We start from the raw sequence: 16630 nt of genomic DNA on the forward strand, positions 1-16630 counted from the left end.
GAATATCCAAGAGAGCGCAACCAGGCAAAGCAGGTTAGAGCGTAGGACTGCCTTCAGCAGGAGGCACCTTGCCTGAGTACTTCATGGTAACAGAAGTACGCGGCCCCGTGAGCATCAGGAGCCCAGCTACCAGCTCCAGTCAGGAATATAAGGACAGGGAATGTGTGCTTGTGTACACGGCAAGATTTTGCAGTGCTGTGAGACTCCTCCTAGGAAGTGAGCAATACATTAGTTTACCTTCTCTTCAAGTTTACAAATTATTTACACAACTGTAATGAGTGATTTGTATTTTTTAAGGAATACTATCATGTTTATAGGATTAACTACGCTGCCCTCCTTCTGTTCTTTATAAATACAGCCCCTCCACCTTCAAAACACAGACAGACTAATCTTACACATTGTAGGGCAGAGCATCACAATTGTCTCGCTCCTTAGTAGAGCCAGCTATAAGCTATACTGCTCTGAATATCAACTGTCCATATAATTTAATTGCACTTACATACATACGATTTCTTTCTTACAGTACAAGAGTAAATAGCAGCATACAGTAGACAAACAGAATTCTTAAACGTCAAATATTGTTTATTCTAAATGGTAGAATTCTTTCATTCAGGCATAGTTAAATAGGTGCTACCCTGCATTTTGGAGGGATCAAGGGTGAGGTTTCACATCATATTTACAGCTGCCTAAGTATTAGCTGCTGTCAGGGGACATCACCCTGCTCAACTATTCCCCACCACTTCCCTTCTGTTAAATCTAGTGGTTAGGTGGTCTCAGTGTGAGTCAGTTCAGGTGTCTGATTTGCTAGAAAACTAAAGCTGAAAAAAAAATTGTTTTCTATTGCACCAGGCAGGTGCTTGTAGCAGTATGATGATCAGCCTGTAGTGGTAACAGGGGAGGAGGGAAGAATAAGGTCATCCCTTTCAGCAGCAGCTCATAATTAAAGTTAAAACACACCTACAGAAAGTGCTGCTTGATCTCTCCTTGTATGAGAAGAACTGAGCCGCTAAGAGGAAGATACAACTCCTGCTAACACACTATCCTGTCCCGGAAAGCTTGCCATTTTTAAGAACAAGACAACATGGAAACAAAATTCCACAACAAAAGATTTGAGAAATACCTGTGTCTACACAAGTTTCATAGAAGGAAAGACTTATGCACAATCCAAAGCCAAGGCTTGATGCGAAATTAAATCCATTAAAATTAATATATTAGCACTGTAGATAATGCAGTTGCATTTCCTACATCTTTATTATTTAAAAAATTGTATGTTTTAATACGCATACTATGAGTAAAATAATATGTATGCATATTTTATTTTTACCTTATCAAATGGAACATTCCAGGCAGTTAAAGAAGTTTCCAAGAAATCTCCACTTCAAAGGGAGTGCCTCTTTCTTACTCAGAGATCTGTACTTACCATATCCAGATTCAATTCCAGATGCTGGAATGCAGTTTTACAACTTCTATTTTGTTGTAATAGTTCACATGATATTTGGGTTTAGAAAGAGCAGATGAAGTATGTTTTGTTTTTCCTGATTCTCTATAGGGTGTGATTATAGGATATTTTAATTGTAAGCAGGCCTCTGAAAGATGGCAATATTAAGAACAGTTTTGGCTTAAAAAATCAAGTATCTGTCTCAGCAGCCTTGTCTTCTCTAATACCCAGAGGCAGCCTCTTGTTAAGGAACATGAAGATATATTTCCTATTTAAAAGTGAGTTTGACATTCAATTTGTCAAGGCTGTATAAATATGACAGAGAAGCCTTTTTTTCCTTATGCCTTACTAATGAATGAAGTGACTGCAAGTGATATTAATTAACAGCTGGGTCCTACAACTATGAGAATATTAAATAGCAGGTTGCTTTTCTCCCACCTTTCCACAGTACTTCCATTTCAATGCTTTCATCTCATCCAAGCCTGTTCATCTCATCTCTCAAGGGTGAGCAAAAGCCAGTAAGATAAGCAGCAGCTATACAGCAATTAAATGAAGCATACTATCTTTCAGTAATATGCTGTTTATGCAGAATAACACAGAAGTGATTTGAACACTGAGAGAAAGATGACATTCCTAAGCACTAACAAAGACTCAGACTGAAAGTCTTTGTGGGCATACTGAAATGTAGTTCAAGATAATGAATACTTCTGTTAATCAATAAAATAGTTGCAGTTATGTACTCCTGGGGACAGCACACAGACTTACCCTGGTAAACAGAGGAAAAAAATAGACAATTCAACTTAAAATTGTTAATATTAATTAGTTTGGCTGTCTTAATACACCAACTTTATTGCTTCTTTTAAGTAACTAAGTGCAGAGGATTTGGGTTTTTTTCTTGTACAAAGCTTAGTTATGCTTTTTTAGCTTTTTTAGACATATATAAACTGATCAGATTGTGACAATAAACCAAATGTGTCAGTATAAGCAACTATTGTACATTTAGATACTCTGTCTTTGCAGCAGAAAACCCAAATATCCACCACAGCTGTACACAGTTTCAGAAAGGGGAGATGCCTAAAAATGAAGATGCTTGTTAAAAACAAAACTAAAAGGAACATCTATGCGCATTAAATCCTCACAAGTGGTATGAAGACAAACTGAGAACACTATCTTGAAGGCATAAAATCACCATTTCAGAAAGACTTGAAAAAGGGCAAAAGAAAGCCTACAACAGTACATGTCAGTATAATGGTGTTTAGTCTATCAAAACTAACAACATACCCCTTTTCAAATCCATGAGGCACAGGAAGTCTGTTCAGAGAAAATCAGGCCATGCAATTGCATTAATTTTTTGCTTCTGTGTTCAGCGTGGAAGATCTGGGGAAATTCCCCACACCACACCACTTTTGAGGCATTCATCAGAGAAGTTGCTTCAAACTTCTTGAAGATGCTGCAGTTTCAACAGAATCAGATGATGCTCTAGAGGAACCCAGTGAAACATATGAACCGCTGACTGTGATGTGTGAGCTCTCACTTGAAATTGCTCTGGTGCTAAAGAAGGGCAAGTAGCAAACAGCATTATAAAGTTTTGAAAAGGTTCTAGGGAAATCCAGGAAACTACAGCCCACTAAGCCTGACATCTGTACCAGGCAAATAAGTGAAAACTTAATATAAATAGTAGAATTAGTGTGCATCTGGATAAATACGATCTGTAAGGCAAAGGTCAGAATGCTTGGTAAAACTCACACATTACGCTTCTCATCAGCAAGCATGTGATAACGGGATCTAGTGCACAGATTCCCTAAAACCTCTTAGCAAACGATTTTAGGCAAACTAAGCAGACATGGGATTGGAGGTAAAAGATAGGAAACAGAGGGTAGGAGGAAATGGTTCCTTTTCACAGTGGAAGAAAACTACCGCAGAAATCTGCATGACCTGTACTGGTGAACTTACCGAATTGGTCTGAAAAAGGTGGCACGCAGAGTGGTAAAAAAACTAGTAATCATTCGTTGCTGATGCATAAATAGCTGCAGGAGCTTAAAAAACTGAGTGGATACAACAGCAACACATGAAACGTGACATAGATCAATATGAAGCGCTGCTCATTGATAAAAGCAAACACAACAGCACATGTAAAATGATGGGCTCTTAACCTTTATTGCTCAGACATGAGATCCTGCAGTTATGACAGACAGTTTCTGTCAGCTTCCACAGAAATGAAGCACCGTGACAGTCAAAAAAGGAAACAAAAGTTTGGGAAGTCCAAGGGAACAAAGAAGAAAACGGAGACCATCACGCCCCTGCATAAGCTCATGTTGTACCAGCTTCCTGAATACAGTGTATACTCTGGGACTCCCATCTCGAAAAGAAACAAGTTTGGAGAAGAGGAACGATAGTAAGGTCAAAGGTAGGAACTGATTCCCACAAGAGGAATGATTACGTAAATGAGGTTCCTTCAGCCTGAAGGAGAGATTGCGGGGCAGGGGGGGCGTTTAATGAGGGGGTGACTGCAGAGGGATGGGTTGCCCACCGCTTCTTGTAAAGCGGTGATTCTTCTAAAACTGTGCAATGAGCTAACAAGCGGCAGGTACAAAGCAAACTGAAGGAGGTGCATTTTCCTGTAATGCTAATTAAGCTGCGGTACTCCTTTCCATTGTTATTATGCTAAAATTTTGTAAAGGCTCTGGGGAAGACTGGACAAATTTATGGGTAGCAACTTAAAGGAGGATTGTTACATTCTCACACACACACAAAAAAAAAAACAAAAACCAAAAAAACCCACCCTCTAGGAGGTCTCCGAGTTTTCTACTCCCAGAGGCTGGGCAGATATCCAGGGAAGGATCCCTAAGTGCTTGTTCTATCCCTACTCCCCCCTAGGCATTTAGTTTTGGCTACAGTTGAAGGCAGGATACTGGGGGATGGTGGACCTCTGGTCTGACCCTGTACAGCTGTTCTAATGTTTTTATGATCTCATTTATCATTAAAAAAAGCGCTCATCTTTCTGTGACAATAAAGTGACTAAAAATTCAAGGAGAGAGGGTTGATAAGTTTAAATAAAGAATTCTGGTCTCTGTAAAGCATTAAAAACAGGGCCAAAACCACAAACGACATGAAATTGTTTCCCAACTCATGCATTTTATGATGCATAACGTGAAATATGAGAGTCAGCTCAGGATTTTACAATGAGTATTATCTGTTCTGAGAAGGAAGAAATTAAAGCTGCATACAATAGACTTCCTGCTGGGAAGGTGAGAGAGGAGGGGAACTCAGCATCCCAAAGAGTGCACCTGATAACAATCCCAAACCAAAGCAAGAGATGTGAGTCATCAAAGCTGCAAAGCTATTGAAGAAAATCCAGGAAGCCAGACCTAAAATAGGAACACAAGGGAAGTGGGGGGAGACAGAAATAAAGAGAAAGAACAAGAAGTGAAAGAAATAACTTAAAACATGAAAAGAGAACTTGGAGAGAGTTGCCTGGAGCTGAAAAACCCTGGAGGCAGCCACATCACCAGCCTTTCATATACTTGTGTGGGCCTCAAAAGAGGCAATCCAGTATGCCCCCAGTAGCTCATAACCAGCACTCCCTTCCGCCAGTGCTTACACTGTGCACGAATGTGCAGCTGTGTGGTGAGCTAAATTCAGAAGGGATTAATCTATAAACCAACACTTTACGGCCACCAGGTTTATGGCTCAGACTAGCTTTAGGATCTCTCTGGGAAGTGGAGTTTGAGGACAGGTGTTGCTCTACAGCTTGCACCCTCATCCAGACACCTGGGATATAGGTTAAAGATGTAGAAGCCTGAAGGAGGGGAAAGGCAGGCAGCTAAGAAGGAACCTTGCTTTTAAATATAATCTGCAATTGTGGTTTTTTTTATTTTGTTTTAGTTAACTTTTTTCAACCTTGTAATTGTTACCTACCTACAATAAAGGTGTAATTCACTTGACCCACAAGCTTGTCCAGTGCTAGCAGTCTTTGGTGATGCTGAGAATTATGAGGCACATTTCTTTGGGCATAAAAAGCTTGCATACAATGTGCATTCAGGCACTGCTAGTAAACCTGTACCCTACAACCTAACTGAGAGATGAAGAGTTTCTTCGGCCAAATTACAAAAGGTAGTGTGCGGTAACATTGCAAGGTGCAAGGCTCCCTGCAGTCAGTGCACACCCATGTTACTCCTGCAAAGTTCACAATGCAGAGCAGTTCCCTGTAGCCCTGGACAGGCCCTTAGTCACATCGTTATTTATAGACTTCTTATTATCAATTGCAAACTAAAATAGTACTCGTTCATGCTTTATGTAATATACTTTGGGCTTAAATTATGAGTCTCTCTATTTTTCCCCCTGAAATAAAATTCCATTCTTCAAGACAATAAAAGCCCTCCACAATGTGCTGTAGAAAAGACTCATTGCTTAGCACTTAAAAGGAATGGTAAGGAGCTGCCCTCTTTCTTTAGGGCTAATAGAGTCCTGAGTAAACTGTGATTGATTACTTTGCTTATCTTTAACCCTGATGTCACTAAGGAAGGGTGGGTTAACATTTTCAGTGCCATGTGGCAAGCATCAGTTTTGGGGCCTTTTGAATAGGTCACATGGATGGATAACAACAGCGTAAACTGCTTGCCTGTGCCCAAGTTCAGCGGCTGAGCCTGCCTGACGCACTAGCAGCTATTCCCTGATGGTTATAGCTTTGCGCTCTCTCTCCTACAGAAACAGCTTGAACAAGTGCAGGTAGGAGGCACTCGGAGAAAAAGGCAGCCTGTAGATCCTTTTTCCTCATGCCTCTACAGCAGAAAAGGCAGTGGGCTGGCTACAGCTTGCGGTCTACCGTTTGGGTCACCCTGCTTGCAGTCAAGAGGAAGACTTCAGGCAAGTAAAATGGGATGTGGAACAAGAAAAGCAGTGAGAAGACGAGTGTCATCTTCTGCCATGGGCTGCAGAAAACATGTTTAAAAGAGCTTTTATTCACCGTTCCTTGTTTTTCCTTATTTCCTCAACAAAGTTGATTGATATACTAAACCTCTAAACAAATATGCAGACAAAAAAGTTAACTATTTACAATTAGTGAGAACCTCCATAAATATTATGAGAATTTAGGATGTAGTTTCACATCAGTTTAAATGTCATCTAGGCTGTAGCGCTCCTGCCATCCCCACCGTAGACCAGATACCCACTCTCACTTCTTTCACTAGCACTTCCACAGCAGTACAGGAGGCTGATTCAGTTGGAGACTAAGCTACTTTCTGATTGAGGTGCAACTGTGCAACTGCCAGTGGCTAAAGCTGTGCTGGGATTGGGGCAGCCCACTCTTAGGTTCACTGTGGAACAGCATCCTTAAGACTTTCTCGAGTGAAAAACAGCAGAAAGCTTTCTGTCTGTTGTGGGTAGGAGGAGATTTTTCAGCGCTGATGACTTGTAATGTTATACAGGGATAAAGCATTGCATGCTATTTCCAAACAGGGAGAGGATATGCGTGCGGTTCAGGTTTCAGAAACATCTAATTAGAGACGAAGGAAAGTTGAAACATTCAGGTATAGCTATAGGTCAACCAGTTGGAGGCCTAGAGAACAGCAACAGATGATATAAGAAACAAGTAGTCAATGAAAAACAATTTTTCTAAGCCTGGGAGGTGGAAGTGTATCAGGCTCCTGCCTTCACTTGCCATCTCTGCGTTTTATGCAAAAACCCTGTAACGCAAAATGTACAACCAGCACCCGGATCAAACGCCAGACTCGAGCGCTCATTCCTTCTCCCCCCCCAGGCTCATCACCCAGCGACGGAGGGCGGCCCCCTCCCGTGTGTTCCCCTCCGCCCCTGCCTGCTCGCAGGGCGGGCAGCCAAGTCCGCAGCAGCCTCCCGCCCCCTCCCCGTGCGCCGCGGCAGGCCTGCGGCGCGCGCCCCGAGGTGAGGAGTCCGGCTGAGCCCCGGGGCGGCTTCGGTGGCCGCCGCGCAGCAGGCGCGGGCCGGGGCCCTCCCGCCTGAACATGCCAATGGCTCCGCGCGCGGGGAGGGGCGGGCACGAGGCCGCGCAACGGCCGCAGGGCTCTCCGCGCGCCCCCGCGCGCGCCGGGCAGGAAGGGCGCGGCCTCGCGAGAGGTCCTCGATGTCCCCGCCTCCCTGTCTCTCGGGGAGAGGGGCGGGGCCAGCCTCGTTCCCACCCCTCGCGGAGATATAAACCTGGCGAGCGCCTCCTCTGCCTTTCTTTTCCTGCGGAGCGGCAGCGGTGGCGGGTGAGGTAGCGGGGGCTGAGGTGCCGGGGCGGGGTGGGAGGGGTGCCTCGGCTGCTGTGTTTTGTGCTTGGCTGTTTGGGGGCATCGGCCGCAGCACCGCTGGGTAGCGACGCCGTGTAGTGCTTGAGGCTGGAGCTGGCGGTGAGGGTCGCACGTAGCCGCGGGCGGGGCGGAGCGGGTACGGCCAGGCGCGGGGCCGCAGCCGCGGTGTGCGCAGCCCCGCTGCAGCCGCGGCGGCGAGGGGGCGGAGGGGCGGACTACGGGTCCCGGCATGCCTCTCGCCGCCGCGGGGAGGGGGATGGGCGCGCGGTGTGGCCCGTTCTCCGCCGGAAGCGGCGTCCCTGGCGCGGGGCACGCTGGGATGGGTGGCGGGTACCATTTTGCCCGGGTGTGGGCGGTGCCCGGCGGGGCCCTGCCTGGCCTACGCCATTTTGATCGCTAAGACGGCCCAGCCGGCGCCGGAGAGACCGCGTCGGGTACCGCCGGGGGCTGGTGAAGGAATGCCGCCCGCCAGTCGCGCCGGCTGGGGGTGGGAGCGGCCCCTTGACAGGGCGATGAAGCCTGTCGCCTCACTCGGTTGTCGTTTGAATTAGTACTGCTAATGCCGGTGAATGAAGTCGACTTAAACGTCACGGTGAGAATGAGGTGTTCTAGTGAGAGGTGAGGGCCCCTTGAATAAGGTGGAGTTGCCTTGTTCATTTGGCATAGGGTTGGTGAACGTGTTTGTGTTGCCTGTTTGTGTGTCAGAGGGCTCAGCCATTGGCATCATGGAATTATCCCACAGCAGAAGATTTTTAAAAATACAGTTACTGTAAAATCCACGTATCATGCCAAGAAAAAAAACAAACTGCACAATCTTTGCATGCTTTTTTAGTACGAATTGTGGTATTACTTTAACGTTTTGACTATTGATATTTATTTTTTTGCTGGGTAATGAGACAGCAGAATAAAGGGAGATTTATTTTAAAAAAATAAATATTTAAAAACCTCACAAACTTCTGTGGCCTTAAAATGCCTTTTTTCCCTCTTGCAATGCTAATGTCATTGAGCCAACGACCTTCTGGAAGAAGGCAATACAATAAAAAATATAGCTAGTGTTTTAGATTCTTATCTGCAAGCATATTAGGAGATGGTTGTATTCATGTGAGAAGTTGTCAGATGCGTTCATTCCGTGTTGAATTAGCTTGTCTAATGATAGACTGAGTCACATGTTAGATTACCAAACAGTAGAATTTTTTTAATCTTTACAAGCCATTAGTAACCCTTGGTTATTGGGTGTAATAAGCAAGCTTAACTCGAGATTTTCCATAGCTTAAATTTTTTTCTGATCTGAAACAAAACATGTTTAAGTTAACTTTAATGGATTGCTACATTTATTTGATCTACGTAGTGCTGAGTGAGAAACGTTATAGGAAGCTCCATATTTTAAGTATTGTATATGACAAAACAAATACTTTGTCATGTGTGTCTGTGGCTGGTTGAGTTGGTAGATTTCAATACTTGCTATGTGGTTAAACCAATTGAAATCAGTGCTTATACTTAAAGGACTGAAACTGTGAGTTGATGAATTTTCATTAAAAATCCTTTGGACTGAAGTTTAATAGTGGGTACATGCAGTTATTTCTACCATGCTTTTCATATGGGATTTCAAGTGGATGTAACTCATTCCTCCCCTGTTACTTAAAACTGGCTGCATTTCTTGCTGCTTTCTAAAAGGCCTCCTGCATACTTAAGACTTACGTACTTAACATATTATTGCTTCTGGGACTTAAGAGATTGTTGATGATTATTGTCTCATAATGTGTGTGACTTAGTGGCCTGGTAGTAAGAATCTACCGATTTCAAGTGTTAAGTTTGTTTACTGTTTGGTTTTAGGTGTGATGGAGTGGAAGTTTTCAATGGTGTCCCATACATCGTACAGAAGCATTAAGGTAATGGCTCTGGATTTTTTAATTTTGTTGCTGTAGAAGTAACGCTACATTTCTGTTCTTGGTCAAGATAATAAATGCTTCAATTTCTTACTCAGTTTCTGTATATTTGTCTTGTCAAAAGTACGGAATGTGTTAAGTGCCAGAGGGTTGTCATCTTTGGCTACTGAGTAGGACAAAAAGGAAAACCAGTCACAGTATGTTGCATTTTTATAGTTGCAATCAATGTGATGAGTAATTATTTGATTTTTTTTTGTGTGTGCTCTTCACTGAGTTAAGGTCAGCCCTTTGGTCAGTTGTTCTTAGTTCTGTTTCTTTTGCTGTGGCGTTCAAATAAGCATGGAGACCCACATGACAAATCACGTGGTTAACTTGTGCTAAATTATACTGATTTTGGAGATGGTGTAAGTTAGCTCTCTGGCCTTGGGCATGTGTTGGAGTTAATGTGAATCTATGTACATGACCACATTTGAACATAATTATTGAGGTAATGATCCTACAAACTATGAACAGACAGTAGCATTGCATTGGGAATAAATGCATGGGTGCTCATGTATATAAATGTTTTTGAAATAGAAGATAGAATGTCTTGGTTCTTCAGACATTGTAATGGTTGCAGAAGGGTCCAAAACCAATTCAGGGTTATTTTTCTAGTGAATACAAAATTTCAACTTGTCAGGTATTGAAGACTGTCCTAGACCAATATTGAATTGTTGTATGAAAAATGAATTTTTAGTGCTTGCTAGTTGTTTCTGACATAGTAATGTGAGAGATGATGTTAGACCACAGCAAGAGACATTTTCTGTTTTGAAAGATAATTTTCATTTAATTTCAATTTTAGCCCTTCATGGAAGCATCATCAGAAGTAGAAGAATACTTGGTACACACAAGTGGATTTTCCTGAAAGCTATGTATGTTTTGAATGATCAGCGGGGATAATTTAACATGATAAATGGATTAGCGAAATATATGTATGATCAAATTAGTAGAAGTAGCTTTAGAATTGAGCTATCATTTTATTTCGGGCATGTTTGACATGGTCTAGAGCTGTGTAGGCTGGGGAGCTGGTGAGTAGTTTATTTGGGTCACTGTCGGAGGAGCTGGTAAAAGATGCCTATCTGAAGTGTTCATACTAAATGTGACAAAGATTACCTCAAGATGGTTTTTAATTGTGAATTTGCACTTTATTGGGGGATTAGTATAAGAAAGTGTTTAGGCAAAGAAAACGAAGGGGTCATCTAGAGACTTGTTAATATAAACAGGCAAATGTGGTTCCAATTGAATAAAAATGTGTGTTCATTTTCTAAAGAGTATAGTTGATATTCTCACCTTTTGGAAACGCTAAGAAATAGCTTCAGGATCTGTGTTCAATTTAATTTAACTCAAATGCTTATAACCAGTGGTTGGGAGGAAAGAGGATCCACAGAGTAAAATTTGGTTGTTCCTAATGGGTTGTGCTATATTATGCTTGAACATGTTGTAATTGATTATTTTACTCAAATTTCTAGAATGGCATGAACAGTTTTAATAATGGGAACATCAGGTGTCCTGATGAAAGATTTCCTGGCAACTGTAGTACAACAGATAGAAGTAATATTTATTGATTAAGCAGCTGATTTTTTTTTTTGTTAATTGTAAGGTATTCAGTTTTCAGTATATCTGGATATGAAAGACATAAAGCTTATTTTGTGGAATATATGAATTGTGTTGTTTCAGTCCCCAGTGTTGACCAGTTCCCAGTCACTGATATTTAAGTGGTGAATCGCGATGAAACTGCCAAACCTGATATATTGATGAGAAACTTCATACGGATCTGGCTACTGAGATGAAACCACTTAAATAATTCTTTCAAAAGTCAATCTTTCAGTCATTATCCAAGTTGATGTTACCTTTATTGCTGTCCCCATGTACACGCTGGATGCCCACATGCTTCAGGTTGTGAATAAGGATGTTGGTGCATTATTTAAACTCGCCTCATGTCCCTGTTTGCATGGATAAGTGCTGTTGCGAAAGCTTGCATCTTCAAAGAGCAGAGACAGAGGGAAGTGTTAGACCGCTATAATTTGAGGTATCCCATCTTATAGTGGGTAAATAACAAACATTAGCCAGGTATTAAAGTGCCTTGGTAAGTGTTGCTGGTGTTTGAAAGCTAGTGATGACGTTTGTGCTTTCACCCTCTTAGAAAGTACTGTTAACTTAGGGCTCGCTCAGATGTGAGCATTTAGGAAGAGTAATGTTAATGATTAAAGGTGAAATTTCGTGGTGAATTGTAATAAATTCTAATTTTATTAAAGCTATTTCAGCTCCAGAGCTAAACTAATTCAGAAGGGCTAGTACAACATTATACTTGCAGCAGGCAAAAAGCATGCCTGTGAGTGCTTACTGTGTATCAACAGTATTGGTAGTGGATTTTCTAGGAACTTCATTCTTACCTAAGTATGTGAATTTAATCTTTTTCAATGAAATTCACTTTAATTTCACTGGTTCTTGAGTTGTTTTTATTTAAGAAGCTAGAATCTGAAGTGTGGGGACAGATTCTAATTTTTCTGTCTTATTACAACATCTATAATTTTATCCCATTCCTTATTAAAGAAAGGTACCTTTAAATACCTTGCTAACTGCCAGCAGTTTCTTTTGAAGAACAGGCTTTGTCCCAGTATGTGAAGTTCAAATGGGGGAGTGAAACTTCTTGAGCAGCAGTGCTACCTATAAAATGCTCTATTGTTTAGACAGGCGGTATTACAAGTAGGAACTGGAGTGACTTAAATGGCTGATGTAGACAGAAGATGGAAGTAGCAAGACTTGTCAGTGTAACTAACCAGTGCATTTTGTCTTTGCAGAGATGTGTGAAGGCTGCTTGGAGGTATGAATTTCAATAAGTGTTGTGTTTAATTTAACAGCTTGATGTGGGAGTAATGCTTAAAACCGCTGGTGTGTCTGATCAGTGAAGCATCTATCCCAAAAACGCATGTGCATCTGACTTCTGAGTTTAGACTACTCTTAACACCAGCACAGGTGAAGTGTTTAAAGATGACAGGCTTCATAGTCATTACATACCTTGAAACTCGGCAAAACTGGTTTAAATAACTGATAATAATTTTTAAATGACTGCTTCAAAACCTGCATTATTGTCAACCCCATTTATAAGCAGGAGGTGACATGTAAAAATGGCATATGTGAAGTGGAGTGGTGTTTGTGTGTATCTCCATTATGGGAAACAGTGAAACATTTAATGATCTGCCTTGGCCTTTTTTTTGAACTTTCAATTCTAGTTCAGAGGTAGTCTGTTGCTTGCAGGAGTGTCATATGTAGAAGAGTGTGGTCTGGATGCAGTTTTTTATTTAATGCTTGCTTGTGGTGGATTTTTTAGCTTCTGGAGTTTTTAATGTTTTGATACAAGCTGAGAACCAGGTATTAGCTAATTTTCAGAAATGATCTTTTTGATTCTGATAGGAGAGGGGGAATTGTACTTGATTGGTTAGTTGCCTGTCATAGTTCATAGCCAAGTTGAGTGATAGCTGGGCAAGAGAAGCAAAATAAATCTTACTGTGGTATGACAACACTTCTAAGTTAAGTTTCACAGAACTTGTGGAGTACTGATACTAATCCAACACGTTTAATAATGCAATTTCATCTGTATGAGACACTAGATGGCAAGTTGTATTGTGAGTGATGGAAGAAAATTTTTCTGAAATTACTAATAAGTGTCTCTTTTGGACAGGAAGATGGCTAAAAATGTCAGAACAAATGCTTGTAGCTTATTCAGGTATGTAATTGAAAAGCTTCTAAACATTTTCTCATTTTAAATCTAAAGTAACTGCTTATAGTTCGGGAATTGTTTGTATTATGACAGTTGTTGATACACTTAATACAGTAATTGATCAATTGATGCGGTAAGCTGGTATAGTATTTAATTCTGTACATAATCAGAATTTAAGAACACTTGTTCCCCAAGGCACAATGTGTGCTGACAGCTGTACCTAACCTGGGTTAGCTTTCGTGCCTACATGAAAACTTTTAAATAAGTGTACGTTATTATTGAAATATAGAAAAACAGTGCACTTCCTATTAAATTTGTTTTCTGTATTGCTTTTGTCTCATCTGTGATGATCCTATCCCGAACCTGAATTTCTTGTTGAAAAAACCTAATACGGATCCGGAATCTGAGATGAGAGTAAAAGATTTGATTTAAACTTTCTGAAAAGTATTGTAACATCTGTGGGGTGTTAGGTTTTTTACAGAAATGGTAACACCTTAATGTATACAAAGTGTTGTGTGCTTACTTGCAAATTGAAATTTCTCCCTCAAATGAACTGTTTTACTTAGACCTTGTTCTCTTTTTTCCAGTGATGAGTTGGAATACTTTGTCAGTGCTGCCTGACAAATGTGGATGATCTGTAACTGGAAGGAAGTGTAATACCTGAAGAGTTTTGTGGCTTGGAGTGGGATGCCATGCTTTTAAAAGCCTCTTCAAAAAGCTGCTGCAATTTTGTTTAGAGGATACTGTTTTCAGAAACTACCTGTGAACCAAAATCACTGTCTCTGCATATTTAAAATAGCACTTTTCCCAAAACATTGAGCTGCCCTCTGTATAGCAGCAATATTAGGGAGATGGGTGTTCAGCTTCAACACATGGAAAAACACTTGAGAGTATTGGCCCTTTTAAAATACCATAAGGGTATATGGACTTGTTGATACTGAAGTTCTGTAATAACTCAAAACAACAGAACTCACAGGTAGGCCCTGAAAAGACGGGAAGAAAGCAAAATGGGTACACAAATTCAAACCAATGAGTTTGCTTTTTGAAGGTGGTGTCCTCCAGGAGACAGGAGGAAGTAGATGAGGTGATGGTGGTATGGAAGCATAAATATGAAACACTTGTAAGAAATTCAGGTGTGACGAGGAAAGTTGTAGTTAAAGAAAAGGCATGGTCTGAAGCTTGCATTGCCATCCCTCTCTAGTGAGGGAGAGAGGAATTGGGGTTTTATGGTTTGGCGCTTCAGCATGAAAAGGCCAATAACGCAACAGGGGAACTGCCCTTTGAGGAATGTGCTGGCAATGTTACCTGCTTGCTGTGTGGGGAAGAGAGGTCAGTAGTGGGAGAAGGGAGTGTACACATTGGAACTTGTGCTTTGAGCAGTCACTTGAAAACTAACGGTGCTGTATCACAGTAACAGCATATTTGCTATATTCAGCAAATTGGCACTTCCACAGAGGAATGAGGGATCATAAGTTGGTCACCAAGTAAATTGGATCGTAAAGACAAATCATTATGTACATAAGATGCAATCTGCCTTAAAGCATGACTCAAACTTAATTGTTGGGAATGCTTTATAAAGGAAGAAATACGAGAATGGCATGCTACTAAAAAAATTGATAGAGCTACAGTTACTGAATCATGTCGAAGTACAGAAAAAACACCCTATAGTCCACAGCCTAAAATGACAGCATTGGATGCCAGCAGCTCTGTTCCTTTAGAGCGTTGGAGGAATTCCTGTAGCTCGCAGAATGTGCCTATTTCTAAATGACAAATTCCATGAAAAGCCCAATTTTCTATCTAAGCAGTATCATGAAGTGCAAAACGGTACCAGCAGCAGTGCCTAAAGCATTGGGAAATGTCAAAAATAAGTATCCTTCTGACCACTAAAATGTACACTAAGGATCTGACTGAACTCCAGGAGTGTACTGGCTCACTGAGCATCTCCTATGCTTTGGTTATTATTAAGAAGTAATGAGCTACTTTGGCTAAAGGCTGCTCCTTTTCAGCAAACAACTACATAAATCAGTCTAATGTATCAGAATCCGCAGAAATTTACTACAGAACAGCTTTCTTGTCATGGCTTTCAACAGGATTTATTGCTATTAACGAATGTTACTGACAAGGGTAGGTATTTCCATGTGCTGTGTTCTGTACGTGCTTTTTCTTAAATAAAGATGAAGATGTGAAAAACCTGCTAGCTGTTGCACATCAGGTCTGTAGTCGCACTATGGTGTTCCTTGACAGCTTGTACTTTGCAAGAGCTACAAAGGCAATGTGGCCTTGTTGTACTGACTGGTAGAAGCACCTACTGGACATGTGATTTTCCACATTGTGCTTGAGTGACTCCTGGACAACATAAACTCCATTAGTGATTATGCATTTAAGTGGGAAGGGGCCTGTCTCTCTTCTTTTGGCCACTGCAGTTGTATGAAAGTCTGGGTGCTGTTGACAGCATCCAGTGAAGCTACTTGGATGGGAAGTCAAAAAGTTTCCAGTCCTAGCTAGCTCAGTCTCTTCTGGAGGAATAAAGATGTCAAAAGACCAGAGAAATGGGTAATGCAGCAGCAATATGCGGTAAGTACTTTGTTAGATACTCTAAAAGGATCTGTATCTGACTTGCATTACAGGGTCAGAAGAGTGTTGTTTGTGGCATGCCTTTTGGAGTGTAAAGGTATTTATTCTTTGGGCTCGTGCTAATATGAAATACAGAAGCTTTTGAGGAGATAGTGTCGTATGTATATCCAGTAAAATTGCTGAGAATGAGTTACTCTTGTAATTTCTGGGATCAAATAAAAGACGACATAAAATTTCAGCATTGTAGGTGGCACTTAAGGTAGCTAAAGTACTTCGCATCAATCTTGTTCTGTATGGTCTAAAACACTTCTTGGGGATGGTTTCTGACTAGGATTGACAGATTAAGGGTGCCAAAGAATGTTATCTTGTGTAATGGATGGTGGAGGCCTGTCTCCAGGAGTAGTGTTGAATCGTGAAAAATATATACCTCTTGCTTGGCATAGAAAACACTAGATGTGGCCAGTGATAAGGCATATTGTCTATTTAGCTGCAAACCTTTCAGTATGAATGCTCCTGGGCTTTAGGGCTGCAGAGATGGGTAACCCATGAAAATGTGTATTAGTAGTATAGAAAGTATGATGTTTACAAAAATACATGTTAATGGTGACATTATAGTCTAGAGGTTTTGGAATACTAGTGGGGGACAGTAAAAATTATGTAGGAAGATAATTTTTGTAACTAGTTTCAAGATGGAAAGAGTAAT

General features: G+C 41.2%; 1 long non-coding RNA gene and 2 other non-coding genes across 5 annotated transcripts; all 3 read left to right on the forward strand.

Annotated features, from left to right (window-relative positions):
* The first annotated feature begins 7618 nt into the window (after nucleotides 1–7618).
* On the forward strand, nucleotides 7619–15543 carry LOC137670975 (uncharacterized). 3 transcript variants are annotated; one of them, XR_011049377.1, is made up of 6 exons: nucleotides 7619–7665; nucleotides 9541–9596; nucleotides 10435–10504; nucleotides 12434–12456; nucleotides 13315–13359; nucleotides 13941–15543. It is a non-coding gene; the product is annotated as an uncharacterized lncRNA (long non-coding RNA). The 3 variants fall into 3 exon arrangements; XR_011049378.1 differs by lacking the exon at nucleotides 7619–7665 and adding an exon at nucleotides 8019–8299; XR_011049376.1 differs by lacking the exon at nucleotides 7619–7665 and adding an exon at nucleotides 8020–8325.
* Nucleotides 11354–11420, forward strand: LOC137672756 (small nucleolar RNA SNORD50). The gene has a single exon (XR_011049626.1). It is a non-coding gene; the product is annotated as a small nucleolar RNA SNORD50 (small nucleolar RNA).
* Nucleotides 13692–13763, forward strand: LOC137672748 (small nucleolar RNA SNORD50). Its single transcript, XR_011049625.1, has one exon. It is a non-coding gene; the product is annotated as a small nucleolar RNA SNORD50 (small nucleolar RNA).
* Nucleotides 15544–16630: the final 1087 nt, after the last annotated feature.

Source organism: Nyctibius grandis, chromosome 1, assembly GCF_013368605.1.
Source record: "Nyctibius grandis isolate bNycGra1 chromosome 1, bNycGra1.pri, whole genome shotgun sequence".
NCBI lineage: Eukaryota > Metazoa > Chordata > Aves > Nyctibiiformes > Nyctibiidae > Nyctibius > Nyctibius grandis.